This window comes from Schistocerca serialis, chromosome 11 (assembly GCF_023864345.2).
Source record: "Schistocerca serialis cubense isolate TAMUIC-IGC-003099 chromosome 11, iqSchSeri2.2, whole genome shotgun sequence".
NCBI lineage: Eukaryota > Metazoa > Arthropoda > Insecta > Orthoptera > Acrididae > Schistocerca > Schistocerca serialis.
The window spans coordinates 213,087,288-213,093,287 of NC_064648.1; positions in this window are offsets into that span (position 1 = coordinate 213,087,288).

Genomic DNA, 6,000 nt, shown 5'->3' on the forward strand with positions numbered 1-6,000 from the left:
TTTAATATTAGTGATGTTCAATTGCCCGAATTAAAACTACTGGTCTTCCAGTGAAATATTGTTGTTATGTGAATTTAAAAGTGATCATAAGAGAATGTAAAATACACTGTGAGTGAATAATGAGAACCCAGTTGTCTTCTTGTTTTAGCAGCGGCATACACTTATTTTTCTATTATGTAGTTATTGATGAAATGTTATCAAGGTGTTTTATTGGTCTGTTGTCTATGCTGCTCTCAACTTTTGATTTTGATGACAGACTAACGTGTACCATAGCTAAGGAGCTAGGTCAGGCTGGAGTGTTGTAAGTTTTAACATAAGTGATGTTAAATTGCGAGAATACAAATTACTGGCCTTCCAGTTAAATATTGTTGTTTTGTGAATTTAAAAGGGATGCTAAGAGAATGTGAAATACACTGTGAGTGAATAATGCGAACTCTGTTGTCTTAATGTTTTAGCAGCAGCATATACTTATTTTCTTATTATATAGTTACTGATGAAATGTTACCAGAGTGTTTTATTGGTCTGTTATCCATGCTGCCCTGAAGTTTTGATTGTGATGTCAGACTAACCTGTAGCATAACTAAGGATCTAGGTCAGGCTAGAGTGTTGTGTGTTTTAACATAGGTGATGTTCAATTGCCAGAATAGAAATTAATGGTCTTACAGTTAAATATTGTTGTTTTGTGTATTTAAAAGGGATGCTAAGAGAATGTGAAATACGCCGTGAGTGAATAATGAGAACTCTGTTGTCTTCTTGTTTTTGCAGTGGCATACACTTATTTTTTTATTATGTAGTTACTGATTAAGTGATACCAGAGGGTTTTATTGATCTGTTGACCATGCTGCCCTAAAGTTTTGATTGTAATGACAGATTAACCTGTAGCATAGCTGAGGATGTAGGTCAGGCTGGAGTGTTGTATGTTTTAACATAAGTGATGTTCAAATGCATGAATAGTAATTACTGGTCTTCCCATTAAATATTGTTGTACTATGAATTTAAAAGGGATGCTATTAGAATGTGAAATACACTGTGAGTGTATAATGATACTCTGTTGTCTTCTTGTTTTAGCAGCTGCCTTCATTTTTTTTATTATGTAGCTGCTGATAAAATGATGCCAGAGTATTTTATTGGTCTCCCTGCCAGAGCTCCCCTGAAGTTTAGAGTGTGATGAGAGACTGACCTGTAGCATAGTTAATGGTCTGTATCAGGTTGGAATGTTTTGTGTTTGATATTAGTGATGTTCAATTTCCAGAATACAAATTACTGGTCTTCCATTTAAGTACTGTTGTTTTGTGAAGTTAAAAGGGATGCTAAGAGAATGTGAAATACACTGTGAGTGAATAATGAGAACTCTGTTGTCCTCTTGTTTTAGCAGCGGCATACACTTATTTTCTTATTGTGTAGTTACTGATGAAATATTACCAGAGTGTTTTATTGGTCTGTTGTTCATCTGCCCTGAAGTTTTGATTGTGACGACAGACTAACCTGTAGCATAGCTAAGGATCTAGGTCAGGCTCGAATATTGTATGTTTTAATATAAGTGGTGTTCAAGTGCCAGATTAGGAATTACTGGTCTTATAGTTAAATATTGTTGTTTTGTGAATTTAAAAGCGATGCTAAGAAAATGTGAAATACACTGTGAGTGAATAAAGAGAACTCTGTTGTCTTCTAGTGTTAGCCGTTTTATTCTCAGATTTTTTTATTATGTAATTCCTGATAAAATGTTGCCAGAGTGTTTTATTGGTCTGCCTGCCAGGACTCGGCTGTTGTTTAGGGTGTGATGATAGACTAACCTGTAGCATAGTAAAGGCTATGTCAGGTTGGAATGTTTTGTGTATAATATTAGCGATGTTCAATTGTCAGCATAGAAATTACTGGTCTTCCAATTATATATTGTTGTTTGTGAATTTAAATGTTATGCAAATAGAATGTGAAAGACACTGTGAGTGAATGTTGAGATCTGTGTTGTCTTCTTGTTTCAGCAGCGGCATTCACTTATTTTTTTGTTATTTAGTTACTGATGTAATGTTACCAGAGTGTTTTACTGGTCTGTTGTACTTGCTGCCTTGATGTTTTGATTGAGATGACAGACTAAACTGTAGCGTAGCTAAGGATCTAGGGCAGGCTAGAGTGTTGTATGTTTTAACATAAGTGATGTTCAATTGCCAGAATAGAAATTACTGGACTTCCAGTTATATTTTGTTGTTTTGTGAACTCAAAAGGAATGCTAAAAAAGTGTGAAATACACTGTGAGTGAATAATGAGAACTCTGTTGTCTCCTTGTGTTATCTTCATTATACACAGTTTTTTATTACTTAGTTCCTGATAAAATGTTGCCAGAGTGTTTTATTGGTCTGTCTGCCAAAGCTCCCCTGATGTTTGGGGTGTGATGTTAGACTAACCTGTAGCATAGTTAAAGGCCTATGTCAGGTTGAAACGTTTTGTGTTTAATATTAGTGATGTGCAATTGCCAGGATAGAAATTACTGGCCTTTCAGTTGAATATTATTGTTTTGTGAACTTAAAAGGGATGCCAAGAGACCGTGAAATATACTGTGAGTGAATAATGAGAACACTGTTGTCTTCTTGTTTTAGCAATGGCATTCACTAATTTTTTTATTATGTAGTTAATGATGAGATCTTACCAGAGTGTTTTATTGGTCTGTTGTCCAAGCTGCCCTGAAGTTTTGATTGTGATGACAGACCAACCTGTAGGGTAGCTAAGGATCTAGGTCAGGCTGGAGTGTTGTATGTTTTAACATAAGTGATGTTGAATTGCCAAAATAGAAATTAATGGCCTTCCAGATAGATATTGTTGTTTTGTGAATTTAAAAGTGGTGCTAAGAAAATGTGAAATACACTGTGAGTGAATAATGAGAACTCTGTTGTCTTCTAGTGTTAGCTTCATTTTATACAGTTTTTTCATTACTTAGTTCCTGACAAAATGTTGTCAGAGTGTTTTATTGGTCTGTCTGCCAGGGCACCCCTGTTGTTTAGGTTGTGATGATAGACTAACCTGTAGTATAGTTAAATGTCTATGTCAGGTGGAATGTTTTGTGTATAATATTAGTGATGTTCAATTGTCAGCATAGAAACTGCTGGTCTTCCAGTTAAATATTGTTATTTTGTGAATTTAAAAGTGATGCTAATAGAATGTGAAATACACTGTGAGAGAATAATGAGAACTCTGTTGTCTTCTTGTTTTAGCAATGGCATTGACTTATTTTTTTATTATGTACTTAATGATGAAATGTTACCAGAGTGTATTATTGGTCTGTAGTCCATGCTGCACTCAAGTTTTGATTGTGATGAGAGACTAACCTGTAGCATAGCTAAGGATCTAGGACAGGCTGGAGTGTTGTATGTTTTAACATAAGTGATGTTCAATTGCCAGAACAGAAATTACTGGTCTTCCAGTTAAATATTGTTGTTTTGTGAATTTAAAAGTGGTGCTAATAGAATGTGAAATACAGTGTGAGTGAATGTTTAGATCTCTGTTGTATTCTTGTTTTAGCAGCGGCATTCACTTATTTTTTTATTATTTAGTTACTGATGAAATGTTACCAGAGTGTTATGTTGGTCTGCTGTCCTAGCTGCCTTGATGTTTTGATTGTGTTGACAGACTAACCTGTAGCGTAGCTAAAGATCTAGGTCAGGCTGGAGTGTTATATGTTTTAACATAAGTGATGTTCAATTGCCAGAATAGAAATTACTGGTCTTCCAGTTAAATATTGTTGTTTTGTGAATTCAAAAGGGAAGCGTTTAGAGTGTCATGTTGTGTTCTGTTTGCTAGAAACTCTTCAGTCCAGACACACAGTTGGTCTGGTAGTCAGTACGAACGTAAAGCGTGGTTATAATTACAGGGCAATTACTCGTAGAGGTCCAGTGTGGGGTGTAAGTACCGTATGGTCACCAAAGTTGGTGGACATTCTAATGCCTTAGCACAGAAATGATTTACACTGGCAAAACAAAAGTAGTTCCAGTTTTGGCCATCAGGTGCAGCTCTGGTGCTGTGAATGCTAGGAAGAAGTATAGAAGTTTTTCTTTTATTTTCTTTAGGGCCAGCAGCATAATGAATGTCTGGTAACGACATGATTATTAGAGCAGATGCACCGAATAGCTGCTAAAAATCAGTAATCTTTATTTACGATTGACTGTTTCGGCTCTGTCGCATTTTCAAGTACGTCTAGATTGACGTGACGTCCATATTGCGTCGTTAGTGAACTGTTTTAACTGCAACAGTTTTAATAAGATAATAAATAATCTCAACATGTTGAAAATAAAATGTTAATCGAGATGACAGTGGTTTGACATTTCCACTCTTACGCTGATATATTAGCCTCACACAAACAATGTAAAGCTGATTCGCACCGGGTGGGCAAAATCGGAATTCCGGAGGCAGCGTTAAGCAGATCTATCATGGGTTCAACGACCTGAGTTGTTGTCCCATCTTGCATGAAAAGAGTGGTTTCCGCATTAATGCATTAGCATATCTACCAAATTTCGCTGCCATGGAATAATTACAGCCAGTACTCGCCTCCATGAGCAGATGCACGTCAATTATAATCCCCCGGGATATTAATTTCTACTGACACCCACTGTGCACAACTGTGGTGCTGGAGCCAAGTGTGAAGTTTACAGGTTGTAATAAAACTCGCGAAATTATTCATTTTCGGCAATTTCGGCACAAATCGTCAAACCAAAACGTCAAGAAAAGCTGTTACGATGTTTGTTATTGTAATATATACTCTGTAACCATAAAAATTAAGTGATATGCATTGCAAATTCATTGTATTATATCAAAAAATAGTCGACCCACCATATCCGTGCAGTACCCAAATGGCGAAAAATGCGAACATTTATAGAACACGCACGTGTATGTAACTTCATGTGGTACTGATTATATATAACATAGAAATAATAAAAAATCACATTGGCAAGAAAGAAAAAAATTAAGTATTTCACTTGTAATGCTGTATTATTGTGGTACATGCTGTGGTGTTGCGTTACAAGTGGCACGTGTTCTTCCAGCAGCACAACGCTCGATCACTCACTGAACATGTCACACAGCTCCAACCTTCCGCTGGTTATTCAGTTTCCTGGACAATGTACAAAACATAGAGGGGACACCACAAGCAAACGTAACCCAAAACAAGCCTTATCGTCTGTTGACGGATCCTTATGGTGCAGGATGAAACAAAGCCCATTCTGTTTGCTCCTCCACTACGTCGCTGGAACGTGTGCTTCCAGCAAGACACCGCGACTGTACTCACTGCTTTCCACGCTCTGCTCTCAGAAGTGTTCATTACATACCCGACCAAGTCTGAGTACCGTCCTGTGCGAAATCACAGCCTAAAATTGCACCAGGGTAATGTTGAAATGATACAGTAGTGTGCTGTATACATCCTGTCGATTCCGATGAAGATTCTGCAACACGTTTACTTTCAGCAAGACGACGCGCTTTTACTAACATACTGTGTGAAACTGATTCTTCCTCCCACAAATTCCTAAGATTTTATGGCACAGAGATAAAAGATCAGTCTTTGGAATCAAATAGTCAGCACCTCTTAACATAAAATGTATACGTACCGATTGTTGATGAGATGGCACGAAACTTACTGAGTGTATCTGTAACCGACAGTCACATATCGTGGTTGTTGAGGTAAAACGGAAGTCAGTAGAAGCATCCAGCCTGCTCTGCTGCCGTTGGTACATTATCAGCTTTACCTCATCTCCCATACTCTGGTGCAGTGATACAGCCGACGTAATGCTCATTATGTCCCACCATGAAGACATGCAAGACCACTTTAATTTATCAGGCTGTGCGGAAACGTAAGGTCAAACGAAGCCTGGTGTTTGTTAAGGAGACGCTGAACTGTGGAGAACATACGAAGCGTTAGCCTGCACTGACCCTGCAACACTGGTATCTACCAGCACGACAATGCGCCTCACTCATAGCTCCAGTCGTGCTGAAGTAGCTCAACCGACCTAGTTGTGACAT